This window comes from Triturus cristatus, chromosome 7 (genome assembly GCF_964204655.1).
Source record: "Triturus cristatus chromosome 7, aTriCri1.1, whole genome shotgun sequence".
NCBI lineage: Eukaryota > Metazoa > Chordata > Amphibia > Caudata > Salamandridae > Triturus > Triturus cristatus.
The window spans coordinates 1,518,976,023-1,518,998,482 of NC_140590.1; the positions used below are offsets into that span (position 1 = coordinate 1,518,976,023).

General features: G+C 41.2%; 1 long non-coding RNA gene across 2 annotated transcripts in view; it reads right to left on the reverse strand.

The window, feature by feature from the left end:
• Nucleotides 1-22,460, reverse strand: part of LOC146812280 (uncharacterized) — a 369,505-nt gene that overhangs the window by 310,610 nt on the left and 36,435 nt on the right. For both annotated transcript variants that reach the window (XR_014965894.1, XR_014965895.1), the window contains exon 2: nt 1,610-1,694. This is a non-coding gene — a long non-coding RNA (uncharacterized LOC146812280). The remainder of the gene's footprint in view (nt 1-1,609; nt 1,695-22,460) is intronic.

The window sequence follows — 22,460 nt, forward strand, 5'->3', positions numbered from 1 at the left end:
GCAGACTTCGCAAGTGGAGTTAATTTCTCTACCCGGGCTTATTGTGTAGCTTTTGAATTTACAATTCTAAACCTGACATTGCTGGAGCTTCAAGCACGCAAGAGGTATTAAGGCGTGGGGAGTTGCTCAAGGCGTCCTTTCCGTTAGGCTGCCCCCAGGGAAAGTGATCTTTCACAAGTCTGAGCTCTTCTTTCAGCTACTTGTAACTCTGAATGTCGCTCTGTCCACTTCTTATCAATTTGTGGCTGCCCTGGGCAAGACATTACAGTGATTTTTGAGTGAAAGTTTAATGTAAAATTCAATTTGTGGGCTGAATTTGCAGATATTGATAATAAAATTCAGATTTTGAATGGGGAAAGTATTCCATAAGAAGACACAAGTACACATGAATAATCAAAATGTCTTTATCCTGGATCCTTAAAAATATATGTCTTAAAAGGGATTTAAGACTCCCAACAACTTATAAGGCAAACTAACCATTCTCTAAGCCATTGTAACTGAACAAAGTTGTTTTAAAAAAAAATGTTTTATTAAATCTTTTCAACACATAAACCAATGTGTACAAGACGAAAAGCGATGTTAACTCCGAGATAGGGCAGAAGTATCCTGTTAACATAATAGTGGTTTAGTTAGTGGCATTAACCGCATTAAGACCCATCAAAAGAAATGCACCAGAATAGAAAGAGCTACCAAAAAGCGAGCTGCAGAAAATGAGCCACCAAAAATCGAGATGACAATTAGTGAGCTGCAAAAAAGTGAGCCACAGAAATATTGAACCATCAAAAACAGAACCGGCAAAAATCGAGTTGCCAAAAAGTGAGCTGACCAACAGTGAGCTGCTAAATAGTGAGCAGAGCCACCAAAAACAGGAGGGGTGAAGGAAAAAAGTTAGAGGAGAACCATGCCAAAGATGCCAGGTCTAACAGGTGAAGAATAAACCCTCCCCAACCCCCAAACTAACATCAAGCCATCACAGTTGGTTGTAGTACTGAAGGGGAAACATATCTGACTAACTTGGAATATAAGAAGTCAAGAAGTATCATAATATACGCAACTAAAGAGCAGGTGGTGGCAGGTGTCTATGCCTCCCAATAGCTAACACCTACCTCCTTGCAGAAGCTTGTTGTGTAGCTTTTTAATTTACAGTTCCAATTCAGACATTGCTGAAGATTCAAGTACTCCAGAGGTATTCAGGCATGGGAAGTTGCTTAAGGCATCCTACCTTCTAGGCTGCCCCCAAGGAAAGTTATTTCTTACTAGTTTCTTAACCTCTACCTCTCACTCTTGCACTGTCCTCTCACCAATTTTTTGGAACCTTGTGCAAGACGTTGCATTAAGTTGTGAGTGACATTTTCTGAAAGTTTAATGTACAGTTCAATATGCAGGCTTGAATTTGTAGATATGGAGTAATAAAATTCAGATTTCGAATGGGGCAAAATTCCATAAGATGACAACTACACATGAATCATACAAAAGTCCTTACCCAGGATCCTTACGAATGCAATGTTTGAGCCATCAACCTACAGAGAAACATTTGCTACCTCCCTCCTCTCTCCTTACAATAAAGTATGCCACCCATAATCTGTTTAATAAATTAAATTTGACTCACCTGACCACAGCTTTTCCATACTTCTGATCTTGATCGCAATGCTCCACCGACTGTAGATACACATGTACAACCGCATACATGAAACCTGAAAGTAAAAAGGAAAAAAGGATAATTTCTCCCTTTGAACTAAATATAAAAGCAGGGAAAAGTACTTTAAAAAATGTTTACAATAATATTATTAATATATTTCTAAGGGAATTTTTTTTTTTTAAATAATTTAAACTAGTTCATATTTGCAGAATCGTTTCCAGAACGTTATTGCATTACTAATATTTTGTAATAAATAAAGTTATATGTATACGTTTCATCTGTATTAAAAAATTTTCAATAAATCTTTTCCCACATATAAAAGTGTTTTTATTTACAGTTTATTTAAATTTTAAATATGTATTACATCCCCAAGCTAAACATCTTTTTTACATGTATAATTTATTGAGTTAACATTGATACTCTGGTATTAAAATTTAATACCAGAGTATTAATATACTTTTCTACCCAAAACCACTGTTTCCTCCCATCCCACACTAGAGGGTGGGTGTTACACATCGAAGAGAATCGTTTAGATTAAAATATATATATATATATATATATCATTAATATTCAAAATAAATGAATACCCATGTATGGTAATTAACACCGGAGTATCAATACACTCCCCTAGCCAAAACCTCCATTTCCCTCACATCCAGTGCCGGTGGGTGCTATACACCAAAGAGTAATTATTTCTACATTTTTTAAATATTGAAAATATTTAAAAAATGTAATGCATTAATACCCAGGTATTAGAATTATTACCGGAATGTTAATTCACAACTCCACTCAAAAAAACACATATCCCTTACCAGAGGGTAGGTGTTACACCCTCAAGAGTTTCTTAAATCTAAATAAATATAAAATATAATAAATTAATACCCAGGTATTAAAATGAAATGCCAAGTATTATAACACCTCTCCATCCAAAACCTCTATTTCCCTAACATCCATTTAATATTATATATTTGAAATTATATTTTAAAAAAAGAAAACAACCAAAAACAAATTAAACATCAATCTTTAAAATTATTCTATTATAAAAGTTTACCTATTAACATCTGTCGTGATGGCACATGTTGTAATGTCTTCTGCATTTTACAAAATGCACTGTAAAGTCATTAAGTTGTATTTCCTGCGTTGCAATGGTAGTTTCCTAGTTTGGGAACCAGATGTGCCGTACCACTTCTTGGCAAGCCTAGTTCTGATAAGGACAGTAGGCCAGTCCTTTACTTCTCTCATTAATCAGGGGATAAACCCAAGCAACAACAAAATACGAGAGAACGTAGAGGTACTCCATCCCCAGAGGTCTCTGAGAGACTTTACAAATTTCGTGAGTGCACTAAAGTCAAGACTCCTGATAGTTAGTAGATTCCTGATATCTGTTCTCAATGTACCTTTCAGGAATCATCCGACCAACAGTACCACAGAGCATGTTCTAATCACAGACAAGGAGAGTATGTGCAACTGAAATGAAACAACCCTCATCTGAGGTGAAGATAAGAAAGGGAGATAGGCTCCTTTCATTTAAAGCCCCTTTCCATAAAAAGAAAGTTGCAGCATTGACAGCTAGATATGCCATGGATGATCAGAACCCTCCTTCTAAACAGGAGTTGGGTCATAACTCTCCTCGACAGGGCAGCAGAGGTCACCATAGTATGCCAGAATCTCCACCAATTTCTGGTAACAAAAGCAACTGATGTGTTGATGGTGACCTCAGCTAGGCCTACCAGTGCAAGGGGTTCGCCCTTCTCTGCACAGAATCCTCAGACCAATAGGAAGAAGTTGGCACAGAAACTGGAATAGAAAATACAAAGTTTAATAAACCTCATGAGGTGGAACTACATTCACACAGCACCCTTCGGTGTTGAGTGAAGTAGCACACTGAACAGAAGAAGCATGGTCCTTTTATACCCACACAGGGGCTGAAAAAGGCGGTACAAGTACACATAAGAGTTATGCACATAGATGGTCATACAGAAACTGCACAGTCAACAAGTAGGAGGAGTAATAAGTTGCTGACATCAGTTAGAACAGCCTGACAGTTCTATACTAGGAAGAGGTGCACTCTACTAGCTAAGCACATTTGCGCATGTGCAAGACTCTGGGAGAGGGAAACAGCAAATGTCCAGCACATAGCTAACTAAAATGGCTGCCAAATACAAAATGGCTTTCAGCTCATGCTAAGAGATTAATGCAATCTTCAACAGATGGTCCTTTTAGCATGGGCTAAAGACAGACCCATAAACCAGTAGGAAATATGCATATTAATTTTTTTCATAAATTTATCAATATCCTAATTCATTGCTTGGTGGGCATTTCTCATTCTAAATATTGTTAAGCTGGTATGTAGAAGGTATAAGCAGGAGTACAAAGGGAACAGAGCATTGGGTCATATAGATAGCAGGAGAGAGTAATTACTATTATCAGAAACAGAACTATTAGCTTTCTAGTCCTAAGCAAATCCTAGAACCATCCAGTAAAAACATTTTCAAGACTCCTATGCATTTCAGTGACCATCAATTTCAACTTCAAAATAGCCAACATCACATATCTAATAAAAACATTTTCACTAGACTTTTCCAGTGTTTCCTTTATGAGGGCTAGAATATCAATCAAGAAAAGGGTAAAGTAACAGTTGTCAATTGCTCAGATGAACTTTTCTCTCGCAGAATAAATATTATTCCTAATACAATTATGAAAGCAGTCAGACATATTATTACAAAAATGATCCTGGATCCAGAGGACCAGGAGGACCACACAGGACCATGAGAATTAGGACGAAGAGCTGCAAAGGGTTGCTCCTCCTCAAAAATGGGACGACCAATGGGGTACATTTTCAACAAAAAGGAAAAAGAAGTCCTTGGGAAATTAAAGCCGCTGTACAACCAACCAGAGGGGAGTCTTCTCCCTGTGTCCATTTGAGCCTCACAGGCAGGCTCTTGTTGTTCCCACGGTGGAGCTGCAAAACTCGCAACTCAGGAATCACGGCCCAGTTTCAAGGGAAAAGTTTCTTCTTTCAGGGTAGGGCAATCACCCACCAGGGCAAATGCTCTCAGCGATCCTGTCCAGTGTCTCAGGCAGTGCACCAGTTTTCTTCATTTCAATCTAACAGGCACCAGAGACACAGCACCTGTACCCTGAACTCAAGTCCTTCCCTAACTCCTGTATTGCTCTGCTGGCACACTGCTCTTTCGTTGGGGCCATAGATTACATTCAGTGTGCCCAGGTATCTCTGGACCAACAAAGGTGAAAACTTTACAGCCACTTTGGGACCAGGATTCAGAGGCCTGATGCTAGGATCTCTGAAGCAACCCTTGTTTCAAAGGGGGTTACCTCAAGCAAAAACTCTCGCCTTCCTGGTCGGTCTGTGACTCTCAGCTGGGCATCAAAAACTTGATCCACGATTTCTCCTTTCTGATTTGTGACCCCGTCTTTCGGCCAAGACAGTGGCAGGGGTACACACTTCACATCCCAGTGCTTTCGGCCTTCTACCTTCACTGAGGTCCTGGTTGCCAGCAATGCCTGTGCTGGTTACCTTCACTTTGACTTCAAGCTGGACTGGTGCTGACTCTCCAAGCTGGATCTGATGTCCGCGCCCCTCTGGCAATGGTTGTAAGGCAGCAAATATCTATTGGTGGACAGAACAAAAGGTCTTTAGACAAGGCACAGAAATAATCTATCAACAGAGAGGATAGTCTCAGAATACTTACTAGTCTAGGGACGCCCCATATATTAGCAAGGCACCCAAGAACCACTTTCATCTATGTGAGAGTAAAAGAAACAACAGCCTGGACCTATTGGCAAGTATAAAAGGAACTCTTTGGTGAACTGACAAGAGTAATACGTCACCCAATCCCAAGCAGCCAAGGAGGTCTGTGTTCATTTACTAAATTCTGAGGAAAAGAGAAAAACAATACAGACATACTCCAAATCCTTACATCTGTATATTCCTATCTTAATCATCGAAAGACCCTCAAGAAAAATGGAAATGTTCTACACTTTTACTCATAGACTTTGCATTACTTGTACAGGACTGCAGACACTTCTAAAATGATTTCTCTTAATAAACGCACCTACATTGTATGCTTAGGACCATGCTCTCATGTTATAGGAGCAACAGGAAAATCTAAAACTGCTACTTTAACAGGGATTCCTATTACATAAAGAACTAAAAACTTCAACATAATGGGTACATTTTCTCCACCAGAACATCTTGTGACAAACAGACTCCTATAAAACAATATTTTCCTCAAAAATGTTTGCTAAGGATCACATGGGCATCTTCTCTGCATTCTATTTTTCACAATCCAAACTATGCAACATCAGCTCTAGTAAGGACTGTCAGTTTATTCGCATAGACTAGCAAATAAAAACTAGCAATGCCCTTGCAAAACTGTATGTAGCATGAGAATAACAAACAATAGTGGTGTTATCACCTGAGAATTTTAGAACAAAAACTACCCACAGCTAGTTCCCCTTAAAGATCAAATAAAGGAAACCACAATCTAGACTACTCATCCTTTCATAATTTAATCAGACAGGATGGGCAGTAACATAGCAAATTTATTTATTCATTTTATTAATGCTAATAATGTTTAAAACCGTATTACTGAATAGCCAATTAAATGTCTCATGGCTATTTCACAGACAGTTTAGACAGGCTCAAAAGAAATTAGGAAAAAGAGAGAAAACAAATTTGCCTACCCTTAATTTGTAGAGGAGCTAAATAGCACACTGAACTAGCTAAAGAACATATTCCTTTAGCAAATGTACAAGTGTGACACGAGGGCAAATAAATTCAAACTAAATCCCATTGCTTCCTTAATTCAGCCCTGAAAGCATTAGTGCTATACATATGACAGAGCCACTGTCTTAATAAAAGCTGACCTATACCATTATTATTCAATCTGTTCATATGAGTGAACAAAAACTTGCTTTAGCAAAAAAAAGCAAGCAAAACCTCTTTGTCCCTGCCCTGCCATTTCGTCTTTCAAATGTCGAAATGTCAAAGAAAATGTTGCGCTGAGCCCTGCTTCTAAATGTAGAACTTCGACCTTTAACCTATTCGCAGCTGTTCTATCTTGAGTGCAAGGTTTTCATGCCGTTTTACAAATTCAAAGTGACCCTGGAGGCTGACAGCTCAACAGCAAAACCCACTCCATTCCGGTCTACCAGCAATTCAGAGGTAAGCTTAATAACTTCTGCCAGTTTTTTTTGTACATATTTATATTTGTAAGCAGTGTGCCGAGTGCTTGTCTAGCAGTATAGATGTCAGCTATTCATTCTATGCTTACATATATGCATTTACTGTAGCCTGAGACAGTTTAACAGCTGCTCTGATTGGAATAACCTCATTTAAATAGTGAATTTTACTCAATTTCGACTTTGATGTTTGGGGCACTTAAAAATGAATATCCTACAATGTTTTTGCATAATAGTCATCCCCAGAATGTCCCCTACATATCCCAGAGATGTGGCATCAGAAATGTATAATGTATACCCTTAAAAAAATGAGTTTTGTACGCCTGGGTAAAGTGACATTTCACATGTAAGTGACCCCCTATTGCTGTATAGCATGGCTTAAATTCAAATTGGATGCTAGGAGGTCACAGCATCATTATTAGGCATTATAAATATTAAAAAACTAATTTAATGCTCCTATTTTAAATAACATTTTTTATATAATCTAAAGAATTGTTTTTTTTTAATAAATCCAATCATTTTGATGAGTCCACATATGAAAAGCAAGCTGCATCCCTTGCCTATCATATTTAAACGCATTCATTCATAGCCCTAAGAACAGAAACCGAACTTGAAAGTCTGCGCCACTTTTAAATGAAGGACAGTCATTATTATTTAACATCAAAAACCACTCTTATCCTGATTTAAAAAGGCATTAAGAAAATAAATCCCTACTGTCAATCTGTCCTCTGTTTATCAAAAATAATGAAACTATATTTCTAACTTTTAAAACAGCAGTCTGAAATGCAGGATTTTACACCGTGTTTGACTTCAGCTGTTCTCTGTGGCCGGAGTCAGAAATACCCACGTGCTGACACAGCTGCTTGACACGGAAAGGCGTCAAATTCACACGCCTTTCAAGTCAGCCTTTCCACAAATCTGTCGTTCTGTAATGTATTCAGGTCTACAACAACCAACTCACTCAGATAATGTGAATGCCTGTCAATACCTAATACAGAAGGATAAATGCTGTGACATTTTGTATCTTAATTTATCTATTGCAAAACACACAATTTCGTTTTTTGAAGCTTTTTTTATTCCTATTAAATGTGGATTCTAATTTTATCTTTAACATTGTGGCAATTTGCACACATGTATAGTGTCTTACTCGTCAATTTAATGATAGCGTGCAGCTATTTAGCATACATTATAGAATTCATTGCTGGATTCTTTTAAAATGTATTTTATTTTAATGATATTTGGCATAACAGAATGATGACAAAAAAAAAAACATTGAGCTAATTCCAGACATTTTCAAAACGGTGTCAAACACATAATACAGGGCACTTAAGGCTAGCCATTCTTGCACCAAGAGCACAATCGCTACTTACAAGGACCACTAATGAGAAACCACAGACATTTAAACACACATTTAACCCACAGATCAACACTTAGGACAGAAACAAAAGACAGCCCACAGACTGTACTTAAACTAAACCATTTGTAAATACTAGTTGTACGTCATATTCACTAGATTTGGCTGGCAGAACACCAAGAAAAAAACGCTCTGCATATCACCACTTATGAATGTTACTAAGTGCACAGACCAGGATCCTTTCTATGTACATATTTAGTTCCTCGGGGTACTAGTCACCAAAGAAGAAATACTTTTTTATACCTAAACCTAGTTAAGTATCCCCTCTAGGGGAGCCGGCTAATTATATACAAGTTTAAAAATGGTACATCCAAGAAAGCAACACATTCATAAATTCACCTAGGGAAAACAAAAAGACCATCACGCATTTGCTTACAATTAACTGCTTTGTTCTTCAGCTCTAATGCTTTCACATAAATGTTCTTGCGCGGTTCTTTTTCAATCAAGGCTTGCTCACGCTTCATTTGTTCACGCACTTCTTTCTCCCACATTCGTACACAATCAAACATCTCTTGCCTAGTCTTTCGCTTAAACATACATTGTTCCACATACTCAATCTTTCGTAAATCAAATGACCCATACATAGGCCAACGCAACTCAGGATCCTTACGAGTGTATTTATTCCATAATGCGCTGTACATTATAGAAGAAAGACCATACTTAATATACATATTTCTATTAGGCGTCCCCTCCGGGGGGGCCGGTTGTGCTTCATCTAGTCTCAAATTGGTACCACTACATAAGCAACACATCCTATGAAGTGTGCTAAAAACAGGCATGCCAAAAATAGTGCAGAATATGCAGTATTATAATCAAAGTAGCACTTAAGGTACCTTTAGTACGATGTGCCGTTCAAATCAATTCAAATAGAGAAAATTCTCCTCATTACCTGCCTCTATAGATTGCAATCCATATATAAATCTCATAACAAACCAAGTTGGCCAACACCAATTCCAAAATCCAAAAGCCACAGTAAGTGTTACTAAACTACCTTACCAATCCCAGGCATCTAAACCAACAGCAAGCGCCACAGAAGGACACTTACCAATCACTTGGTGTCCAGGTTCCAACTACCAAGTTCTAAAATCGACCAAATGGTCACTGCACGGCGAATCAACAGAAGAGATCTCAGTCGAGGACCGGCACCACCTGGATGGTCAGATCAGAAAGAAAGGAAAAACGCCGTGGTTGCCAAGACTCTGGTCTCATCGGGCAGCGATCGCATCCAGAGCGAGATTCCAATCCTTCGTCTCGACCAATCCTTTGGGCATCCGAGTCACCGATGAGCCCCATTAGTTGGGCGCCAATTTGTTGATGGTGACCTCAGCTAGGCCTACCAGTGCAAGGGGTTCGCCCTTCTCTGCACAGAGTCCTCAGACCAATAGGAAGAAGTTGGCACAGAAACTGGAATAGAAAATACAAAGTTTAATAAACCTCATGAGGTGGAACTACATTCACACAGCACCCTTCGGTGTTGAGTGAAGTAGCACACTGAACAGAAGCATGGTCCTTTTATACCCACACAGGGGCTGAAAAAGGCGGTACAAGTACACATGAGAAAAGTTATGCACATAGATGGTCATACAGAAACTGCACAGTCAACAAGTAGGAGGAGTAAGAAGTTGCTGACATCAGTTAGAACAGCCTGACAGTTCTATACTAGGAACAGGTGCACTCTACTAGCTAAGCACATTTGCGCATGTGCAAGACTCTGGGAGTGGGAAACAGCAAATGTCCAGCACATAGCTAACTAAAATGGCTGCCAAATACAAAATGGCTTTCAGCTCATGCTAAGAGATTAATGCAATCTTCAACAGATGGGCTTCATTACAGTTGAAACCGAGGACAACAACATAGCCCACTGGACAGACTATCACTTGGAAATCCAAATTTGGAGTGACATTCAACAGACCTTTAAAGCAATTTTTTGGGACAACTCTACTACTTCCTATGATATTTTATTGGTGGGGGGGGTCTATTGGCCCTCATCTTTTGTTCTTGAATGTGCCCGGGGTGAGAATGTTATTCTCCCTCCTTTCTCACACCTCATCCCGGACAAGGAAAACATGTATCTGAATGGGCCCTTGACTTTGCCCCAGCTCTTCATTGAGAAGGATTCACCTTACCATGCTATTTCATTACTGTCTAGAACTAACATTCAGCCATTAAATGGGATATTAAAGCACCCATTAAAGGAATCCTTTCATAACTTGAGTACCAGTGAATAATAAAACACTGTCTCGCAAATGAATAATCTTCTTTTTCCCTGTTCTGAAACCTGATCACTCCAATTGTATAGTCTTAGATTATAGACATCTGAATAGAAATACTCACATTTGTGGTGCAAAATACCCTTACTACGATTCAGATTCATATCGCCTGTAAGAAATACAAAACCAAATCGGACATTTCCAATGGTTTTTATCAGTCACAATTTGGCTCCAGAGAGCATTGACTGGTAAGCATATAGCACCCTCTGTTTTTAGAGACTCTACGCCCATATTCCTATTCGCTATAAGAACAGCCCAGGAGTCTTTGCAGCATGCATTGTGTTGATTTTCCCTGAGATCGACCCTGATGCGCTTTACTATGTTGAGGATATCTATCCAACAGATGAGGAGTTGAACCCCCAATTAGCAAGAGTGGATCACATAAGTTTGCGATTTGCTGAACTTGGTTACAAATTTAACAAAAAAAATAAAAAATGTCTTTTCTCAGTGTCCTTTTCTTAGGACAGGAACTTAAAAAATGAGAAGTAAAGTCTTGCACCTCATTTTCTGGAAAAATGTGCTCAATTACAGCCTCCATGCACACTCAAAAAAAATTGATGTCTTAATGTGTCGTGATTCTTCCACTTCATGTTGGACATCAGAACACATTGCATCACTCAGGTCTTTACAATCTTATTTACTTGAAACACGTAGCCTACATCATACATGTGTTAACATCACTAACTTGGTCACCCGGGTATTTTAGGGAGGAATTTAATTTGCATATGTAACCTTAAATGAAGGTGAAACAGTACCCATAGCATACAAATTTCATTGATTACCATGTAGAAATGCATTTTGTTCTACTGAAAAACCTCTACCTGCTGTACAGATGGCCATCCTGAGGGAACGGCCACTTGCTCAAGGTAAACGCATTATGGTAGTTTTTTCTATGCTAACTTTTGAGGCCATCACAAAAGGCAAGCGTTCCTAATGCAAAGGTCCTCCATTCCGGATGGATACAATGGGCTATGTCCTTAACAGCCATGGATGAAGATTTAATCTTCGACCCTTCTTTGCAACCTCAAGAATTTTTGGCACTATGTCAGAGGGAGTATCTCACCCACAAACTGCTCGCACCCAGTACCTTGGGACTATACTGCTCAGTTAACTGAAATGAAAGCTTTATTACTTGCTCTTGAAAATACGAATCCTAAATTCCACACCCTTATTGTGTGTGACTCGTATTACTGTGTACTGTCTTTTAATGTTAAAATCATTTTATCACCAAAAATGTATGTTAAGGATTCCAAGGGTAGCACAATAAATACAAACTGCTTTTGACTAAAGTGGCAGATCTAAAGGATAGGTTGCTACAAACTCATGTAATACATAGATTGAGTCATCAACTTGTTGAAACACATGCTGTAGGAAACTCTCTGGCTGATTAAATCAAATTTTCAGTTACCACATCTAAAATAGTAGTAGTAACCCGCTCTAAAACTCTTATAGATAATGATCTTGTATGCTGTTAATGCATTTAAAAATGGCACAGCTTTACCAAAGGGCTTTCCTTCAAACAATTCCAATCACTTAAATGATCAAAGTGTTCCTTTTGCAACTATTCCTGGTGTTGGTGATTGTGTTATTATGAATGCAGACCGCAGACAGGATTCAATCATAGCAGCACACTAAGGAGTAGCTTACACGCCTGTTGGAGTGGCTGCCACCATTTCGCTCTTGCAGCAACACTACTGGAGGCAAGGTTTCTACCAACAGAGCAGAAAATATGCTATAACTCGTTACATTTGTCAACAAATCAAACGTTTCACTGCGTCTCATTACCACAGACATTTTTATTTATAACCAGCCTTTTGGCTGCTTTTACTGAGATCATTGTGGACAAATTATTTCATATACTGCCTTCAAATATATTGTAGTTGAAGTGTATTCTTACTATAGATTCTTTTGGGTTTGGCCACCTCGCTCACCTGACGTTCGAACTGTTATTAAAGACTTTATTGGTACATATGCCTAATGCGATTTACATTCGGACCAATTTCCGGCATTCCCTTCTAAAGGGTACCGTGATTCCATAAAGTCCATGGGTGTGCAAGTGCATTTTTCTTCTCCATATAGACCGGAGGGTAATTCTGTAGTGGAGAGACTGAATCGCTACTTAAAGCAGTACTTCATGGCAAGCGCAGTAGGTACCGGAAATGATTGGTTGAACCATCATTAAGGGGTTTAACAATCTTTAAATAACCTCCCTAAAGGATCTCTAGGTGATCGGACCTCGTATGCAGTACTTTTTGGCATCAAGATGCATGTTCCAGACATTGATGGTCAAGACGTTGTGGCGTCTGCCGCAACCTTTGACGTAGATAACTATTGTGCTGTCTCACAGGACCTACAAAAGTTGTGTGACACTCAATCTTGCAAACATTTGCTTGAGTATCACTCTTCCATTGCTGCAGATCAAATTTCCATTTTCCGGCTGGCTTCGAAAGATTGGAGATCGAGTTTGAAAGAAGGTGGCGACTAAAAAGGAATTTTGCCCAATGTACCATGCTCCTGTTACAGTTCTTGGTATCCAAGGAACGCAAACTAAGATTCTGCTACCACTTCCGGGATACAAAGACAAAGGCTTTGCTGCTATTGAATGTGTCCAAGGACTCCATGTGGCCTATTCTTTATAGTAGGACACAGAGTAGTCGTTCTTTTACACAAGACTTTCAATTGCGGCCAGAGAACACCACAGATGCAGAGACTTCCCAGCTGGAGGGGGGAGGCTGAGTCCACCGCTGATCATGTTCCTAACACGCTGCCCGTTTCTTCTATCAAGTCTTCTACAATGGATGTCGGTTATAATGAGCCACCATTGGTGAATCCTTCCGAGTTGGATTTTTCTAGCCCTACTGTAGAGTCACAACCTCCTGTTATTCAGCTAAGTACCTTTGGGTATTATATGGATCGAAATAATTCTTCGGACAGTTCTTCTGTTTTGTACATGCCTCCAGCATGGATTTGCATTTTAGTTCTTGGTTAACATGCACTTATCTAGTCCGCCCCCTTGAATAAAATGTCAGGATCATACTTGACTTGGTTTTCTGGTCTGTGGATTGGATTTCTGACTATTTGCATCCTACTTAATAATGGCCATTATCTACCAGAACATTCTGCTACATAACCCGTCGACTGGGTGCTGCCCCCGCCCCCCCCCCCCCATTCACCATAGCATATAATAAAAAGGGACTTGTCCCTTGTTAACATTTTAGCCATTCCAGTGACTGATGGAATTGTTTGGTACAAGTTCCTTTTGATCTATATGGGCTTTCGAAGATCCTGCGGATAACATATGTGTTCAGAGTGTCTATGGGTGATGTAATAGAACTGGGGTTTCATTCAGGTGATTGGGATGTTGATACTTGAAATTCTATGCTTTCTGAACTAGAGTATTATACTGTTTTAGAATCAGAAGACCTATACCATAATTCTGCCAAATATGCGAAAATGTTCTGCTACCACCATTATGGACATCACTATGTGCACAGAGCTAGTGGACAGCACTCCCATTTTAATTATACACAATAGGACCATTGTCCAACTCCCCCTTAAAGGAGTTGCAAAAAAATTAAATATATATATAATTTTTTATTTCCCCCCCAAAGGATATGACACTTTAGACCCCTGGTCATTTTACATTAACCCAAACACCACAAAGGAAGTAAATGATTACTCGTCCTTCTGGATCTGTCCGCCGCGTTCGACACGGTGGACCATAACATCCTTCTCCACAGTGTCGGGCAGGCTGGCATCCGAGGCCCTGCTCTCGAATGGGTCAGATCCTTCCTTACTGGAAGAACACAGGCAGTTCGCCTGGGCCCTTATACGGCCCAAAAATCTTCTACACCCTGTGGAGTCCCCCAGGGCTCTTCCCTCTCTCCGCTTCTATTTAATTTGTATCTCCGGCCACTGATTCAATCCCTCCTCAAATGGGACATCACAATCTTCAATTATGCTGATGATTTGCAGCTCGTTTTCTCACTTAATTCCCCACTAGCTATCAATACGTTCCACGCAGTAATGATCCACATACAACTCTGGATGGGCCAGAATCAATTAAAATTGAACCCAGGAAAAACTGAGCTCCTTCTCCCCGGCCTAAGCCACACCCATTGGGGCCCTCAGTTCTGGCCGCCAGAGCTTGGTTCCCCTCCTACCCCAGCTAAAACAATAAAAAGTCTGGGTGTAATTATCGACGTTGAACTTTCCCTCAAAGCCCAAGTTGGAGCGGTAATTTCATCATGCATGTTTCAACTTCGGAGGATTCGTAAAGTCCGTCACCTTCTCCCCTCTGCGGCACTCACTCAGTCACCTCACTTGTACTCTCTCGTCTTGATTTTTCCAACTCTATTTACCACGGTCTCCCACTCTATCTGCTTAACCGCCTTCAGGTCGTACAAAATCAGGCAGCCCGCTTGATCCACGGATTACCTAGATGGCAATCCGCTAAACCCCTGCTTCACAGCCTCCATTGGCTCCCAATTAATCAAAGGGTCGCCTTTAAGGTGGCATGTCTCACCTTTAAATGTCTTCACTGCCCCAGTCCAGGGTTTCTCAACTCCCTCATCCGACCCTACCGCCCCACACGCAATCTTCGTTCGGCCCGCAATGACTTACTAATTATCCCTAAAAACAAAACCAAGAAATTTGGTGGTCGCCGCTTCTCTCATTTGGCCCCCACTTTTTGGAACTCCCTCCCTCTGTCTATCAAATCTTCCCTCTCTCTTCTTTCATTCAGTAAACTCTTAAAGACCCATCTCTTCCCACCCCTATGTTAGGTTGCTCTGTATTCCGTTTTCTCCTTCCCTGTCTTGCAGCGCCAGGAAGCTTCGGCGTTAGTGCGCTTTACAAATGGCACCTAACATAACATAACATTACTCAAACTAAACCTATATACCACTACGTTCGTTAAATCAGTTTGTCCCGAAAGATTATGATTAATGGAAAGACACAATTGATTTGAAATCTATTTGGGGTATGAAGTCCTGGCAGGTTCAGGGCACGGACACCTTATGTTGAGTCTGTTTAATTCCCACACAAATTATTTTCCTAAATGAAACCATCCAATAGACTACTTGTCTGGGGTTGGCAAAAATTAAAGAAATTTAACAACCCGACTATTCTTTCAGTGGCCTTCTTTGATAATTGGCTGAGTTTAGCAAATTATACTGAAGAACAATTGAATAGCATGGTGCAGAATGGTCCCTTTAATTCCTCATTTTTGAGTCGGGCGGGTGGTTGCTAGGGCCAGTGGACACAAGTGGTTGTCATGCTTTTTTTTTTCTTCTAAATTTCACACACTGGTTTAAATCAAGCAGACCAGAACCCCAATATACCCAGTACAAACATGTTAGTGTTGTTACCACCTATTCAGTGGGTAAATTGTGTCAACTGTTGGAACATTGCACTCTGCAGTGAAACAACATCTTTCTGTCCTGTCTGAGAACATGAATATATCAGATTTTCTTTTAGGTCCTAAATCCCCACGTTCTAAAAGCTTAATGTATGCTACTTTTAATGAAATGTGAAAATTATCACAAATGGAAGCTGCTGTATGTTTAAGACAAATTGACCAGGATATTTTGGAAAAAATGCTAGCTGTTGCCGATAATAGTATTAATATGTTTTCATCTTGTATTTTCAATTTAAACAACATTGTGTTGTCTGTTATTGATATTTTTCAGAGGGACAGGTCAACCTTATATCATGGGCAAAGTCAGCTTAGATCTATTAGGCAGTTTAGCCAGATGCGTCAAACACTTAATGGGCAAGGTCCATGGCATTACTTGAATTGTACCGATTTGTTTTCACCTTTTAACTTAACACACAAACAGCAACTAATAGCCATGAAAGACACTACATACACAGCGCTGCATTTAGAAAATTTTTAAAAACTCCCATTTACTATAGCGGAGATGCCTTTAGTGATATGGGTACTACACGGTGTATTTTCACTCAACATTTCAATTCACCGCTTGCATGAAACATTTCGCCATAGGTAGATACGAGCCCCTTGGGAGCAGCTTAATACATGAATTATGGTCACTACCCTTAACACATTGCTATGAACGTTCTAACAATGAAGTTTTTATAACTGGAGAAGAATGAGACTACAGTAGGACATTTACTTGTTTGTAAACAAGTTAAAATCCATGGCACCGTTTTGTGAGTTGGGTGAGGTTGCTGTATGAGGGGCCACTTGCGAGTGTGGTGGTGAATGGTCGGGCGTCGACTCCGTTTCAGCTTGGGAGGGGTACCCGGCAGGGTTGTCCCCTGTCGCCTTTGTTGTTCGCCCTCGCCCTTGAGCCGCTGGCTGCGTGGATACGTTGGCACCCGGATATACGGGGCCTTAGATGGTCGCCTGAACACGAGGACCGTATTTCGCTCTATGCCGATGATATCCTGCTGTATCTTGCCTCACCCAAGAAATCACTTATAGTGGTCTGTGACGTACTCGCATCATTTGGTAGGTACTCGGGTCTTGTTATCAACTGGAGTAAATCATATTTGTATGTACTTAGTGGCGAGGTTCCCCCGATCCCTAGAACATGTTCGATACAGGTCGCTCAGCAGGGCTTCGTGTATTTGGGGATCTTTATCTCCATGGACCCTGCTGTGCGATATGAGAAGAACCTGCTCCCCCCCTGGCACGCCTGAGGCGGGATGTTGAAGGCTGGCGGAGGCTGCCGCTCTCCCTCGTTGGGCGTGCGGCCCTGTTCAAAATGATGTCGCTTCCCCGCTTTCTCTACGCACTGCAGAATACTTTGGACTGGGTTCCGGCCAAATACTTTCGGGAGGTCGAAGGCCTCCAACGAACGTTGCTTTGGGATGGGCGGCCGCGAATAGCTATTGCAAAGTTGACGCTTCCATGGTACGACGGGGGCATTGCGCTCCAAGACATCCGACGGTACTATTGGGCCACCCAGCTGAGTGCGATTAATCATGGGTTTTATGGCCCTGCCCTCAGCCCTGGGTATGCCATGGACAGGTGGTTGCTGCGTGGTGGTAACTATTACAGGGCGTTGTATTCGCGGTCCTTGGACTCGTCCCTCACGGGGCCTACTGCTGTGGCGGTGCGAGTGTGGAAGATGGCAACTGACTCGCTGGGCTGGAAGGATAGGCTCACCCTCGCTACCCCGCTATTTGAATCTGAGACACTGGGTAGGCTTTGGCACACAAAAGGCTTTGACAAATGGGACTTGATCGGCATCTCCAGGGTCGGAGATGTCCTGATTAAGGGGAGGGTGAAGTCCTTTGAAGAGTTGCAGAAGGAGTACGAGCTGGGGCCGTCTGAGTTTTTCCGCTATATTCAGGTGCGTCACGCCCTCCGGTCGGTCCTCATAGAGGGTGAGAAGGTGCCTGAGTCCTCTCCTTTGGAGGACCGGGTTCTTGATGGCCATATGCCCGAGAGCACGATCTCGCTCATCTATAAGAAACTGATCAACGTCCGGGCGGATATGCTTCTGGGGTTGAGGGACCAGTGGGCTAGGGATGGCCTCGAGTTGGATGACGAGGATTGGCAGTCTGCCGTTTCCTCTCCTAGGGAGGTGGCGATCCCGTCGCGTCTGAGGCTGGTGCAGCTTAAAATACTGCATCGAGTGTATGTGACGGGGCCAAGGCTGGTTCACATGGGATTCTCGGAGGACGGCCTATGCAGGAGGGGTTGTGGTATGGTGGGTACTTTCCTGCATATCATTTGGGAATGTGGTGTCATCACGGAATTTTGGAGGAGAGTCCATGCAGTGATGGGGGAGGTGACGGGCATTGCTATGCAGCCGGAAGCGCGGTGTTGTCTACTGAATGTCTGGGGGCCCACTGATCATAATGCGGCGCAGACCCAATGGGTGACTCTGGGCAACATGGTCGCTAAGAGAGAGATATCGCGTGATTGTGGGGCTCCGCGGGGCCCCCCACATTGACCGCGTGGAAGGAAAATATGGACTGGAGTATGTTAAGGGAAAAGACGGTCTATTGCGCTAGAGGTTGCCCCCAGAAGTGGCACGCCATATGGGGGCGGTGGAATCAATACAGGGGGGGGATATGTCTTGCCCCGGATCTGGATCCTCCCGAGGAACAGCTTTCCTCCTAACCCTCTTTCCAGCTCAGTATGGTTTGTGGACTTTTTGGCCTCTACAGTCCCTCTTCTTCCTCTTTACTTTGTACTGTAACTGTTAGATGAGTGGGGTCCGGCCTCCCCTGTGGGGCTCATCATGGGCTTTCAGTATTCTTGCCTTGCTGGGGTTTGTTGTGCGTTTTTGTATTTAATCAAAATTGAACCTTTGCACTTCTCCTTTCATGGTACTGGGGACGCATCTCTGTTTTTTTATATATCGATGCTGCCGAACCTCCGGGTTGTCGGCTGAATAGCTGTGTCCTGACTTTTGAAAATAAAGGTTTTTAAAAAATAAAAAAAAAATAAAAAAATCCATGGCACCAGTAAGAGTTTGGTTCCCAATGCGGATGGTTATTTAAATGGAATCCCAGTTCCTTCAATTCTTACTTACTTAACAGTACTTTCGAATGGTAGTTACCTCATGCTGAGCTATCAAGGCTGTTGTGGAATGCGGCTGGAGTCCCGTATATTTTGTCCGTAAATAGCTTGTGGTAGCCTTCGATTCCATCTTTGAAGGCAGATTTCAACAAGCTAGCAGACTCAAAGCATTATTGTTCCAAAAAAAAAGTATCTCTCACATCTGCACGTGAGACCTTCAAATTACAGGTGGCTAGAACTTCCAGTGAAATACAGTAAATGTTAAATACAAACCTTCCCCTGCATTTGGGTGCATTAGGGTATCAAATCATTAGTGAGCCTAGTACAACCAGCCTCGCCCATTTTTTTAAAGTTGTAGGCTCTGGCCTAGTTACTTCTTTTCAGACCATTTTTGGAGTAATTCCGGCTTTTATCCGCTCCATTTTGTCTAGCATATTCAGAGATCCTGTTGCAGTTATATCTCATTTGTGGCATCTTCATCTTGCTTCTCGACAATGGATACCCCTTTTTGAGGGCACTCTAGAACGGAAACCACTCCAACACTACTGTGAGCATATGCTTCAGGTCTTTGCAATGTTACTACCACAAGAACTGGATCTTGATTGATCCCTAATGTTTCTACTGGCCTGGTTTACCTATGGTAAATTGTAGGGGGGGGGGGATGCACACCTTTCCACCATGTTTTATACAAACTTGTCCAAACGTACTTGAGTATGCGTGCAGCTTGGTATAAGTGCCTTGCCCAATTGGCACCTTGAAGATAAACATCACTGAAAAATGGAACGCATCTGCGCCCCAAACCAAACGCACTGCGAAATGTGCTGCATTAGCAAAAATTAATTCCTTTATGACCACTTTTAACTTGTTTCATTCATCCTTGTACTCTTCTGCTTTGTTTGACTGTTAATTTATTATTCCCAAGCGACATCTTGCGCCTATTTTCCAAATTTCTATTGTTTTGTCTGTGCCCCTCCGGACCTCTTGAAAGAACATGAGAATTGCGAAGTTCACCGAAGGCAGTGTTTATTTAATGAAACCCAATGCATTTCGGGCAAAAAAATGCCCTTCGTCAGGGCTACAGAAATAACAACCATTCAATCTTAATCATAGCGCTTTGACGTGTTCAATTACACTTTTTACTATGTAAAACAAAGCAGAAGAGTACAAGGATGAATGAAACAAGTTAAAAGTGGTCATAAAGGAATGAATTGTAACTAAGGTCAATCCATGCTCCATTTTATCTGGTGCCCTTCGAATGGCAATTGGACACTCGCCTGGTTTCATGAATTCCTGCTAACACAGATTTTGGGCTGTTGACGAGTCCCTTAGCAATCCATTTTCAGAACGGTTTTGTGGGCTTCTTTACAAGGCAATGTTTAAGCCATCAACCTAGGGAGAAACACTTGCATCAGCAAATGGACAACCGGATGTAGGCTCCACTAACACGGATGCAGGCCCGGTAACTGTCTCAGCATCGGCTGAGACCAGAGATCAATGTTGTTCCTTGAAGCTCATGACTTGAGCAATAGACCAATCCTTGCATGTGGAGTCGGACTCCTTTATTGAGTACTTGGCCTTCGAATTGGCGAGTAGCACAATTGATTCCTCCAAAACACCATAATTTCACTATTTTTCCAAATGGACTCTTTCTTCAATTAACTTTCATTCAATGCCATTTTTAGATCTATACTTTAAGTATGCCAACAAGACGCATTTTTTCCATTTGGTATTCTCTTTTGCGCTATTATCCCGAAAAAAGGGAGGGTGTTGTGAGTTTCTTGCATGGCCCATTGTAGTTTTCCCTAGTTTATCCTTATTGTGCATGACGTAGACCACATTTTCCTTTGCACATGTTACTATAATAAACATGCTTGCTTTTGTGCTACATTTAATTTTCATGCAGAACCTGCATATGTTTGTGTTCTGGTCTTTTCCTGGGATTTAGTCTGCCCACCATAGACAGGTTCCAGCAACAATGTCCCTTGTTATATTCTCTGTTCAGGCAATAGCACTTCGAGAACACGAGAATACAGCTATTAATGGGAACACATCTTGTCATATAGATGACCACAGATGTCCAAAAAACACACATGAAGTGATATTTTTGAGACAAGAGCACGGTGTTAACCAAGATGTGGAACATCGATTTGTGTATGCTAAGGTAAGGGGTCCACCATTAATCCCAGAGATTTTACATATAATCATTTAGCTTCAAAAGAAGGGGGAGGGGGGTTAGACTACTCTGTCTTATAACATTACAGGGTTTTTCATGGCATATGAGTTATTGACAATGCTTACTGTACTTTTAGCATGCAATTGTTTTCCAATTGTGGCATGAATACTGCAATTTAGAGCACAATAGTTTAAAAATATATTCGAAACTTCCTTCATGTCGGTTTATCTTTTTGTGGACAAGTGCGAGTGAGAGAGAGAGAAAGGAAGGATGTGTACAGTTACTGTGATCCCCATGAGGGTGGAGTGTGTTGTATTCTGGGGTGCAAATTCACTTGTCTCTCTGGTAAGGTTAAGAGAGTAAGTGAAGCACTATAGCTCTTCCGAAACTGGCTCAAAGAGACAGCGGTGGTATGGTGACTCAGTACCTATATGCCAAGGTTCTATGGTCCCAAGCATACTTCTGTTCCACAGGAGAATCCCTGCAGCACTTTGACAGAGACCGTGACCTCGTAGCACTAAAAATATACAAGACACTATTCCCAACTGGACCAACCAAGATGTAGTTCTGTGTCTCTATTGTTGCACACAGACCTCTGCAGTGCATTAACTAATAGAGGTTTCATAATGTGTGTTAGTGCATTTTCCACTAACATCTTACAATTTTTCATTTAAGCTGCTGATATTGTATATGTAGCTATCCTACAGTGAAAGACTTAAAAAAATGTAAATAACATTCTGTTTTTATCCACATCTTTGACCCTGGCCCATGTTCTGACGCTCAAGGCCATCTAGCCCCTGGAAACATGACCGAAGTCAACAACAGCAACAAAATAATATAAACAGGAGTCAGTTTTTGCTAAAATATAAGCGTCTGTTTTTATAATAATAAAAGTAAAAACCTTTTTAGAATAACAGTACGAAATAAGATTAAGGGACCACTTCCACCCCTAGAATTAAAGAAAGCATCGTACTTGGACCTTGCACTTCATTATTAAGGATTGTAAATGGTATGTTTTAATTACAATGAATGATGTTCAGCAACCTCCAGTTCTAAGCAGCTGTAAAAGCCAAGTCAACAGCATCTCATGAAATATAGTGTGGTTTTCCTTGGATGCCTTGCACTAAAGTTGCAACCCATGCCTAACAGCCATTGGAAGGCATGGCTTGGCAGTTCGGGCTGGACTGTTCCCATGAGGCACAGGGTCAGACTGATTTGCATATGGCCATGTCTGAACTGGGGTGGCAGAGTGGGCTAAAGAA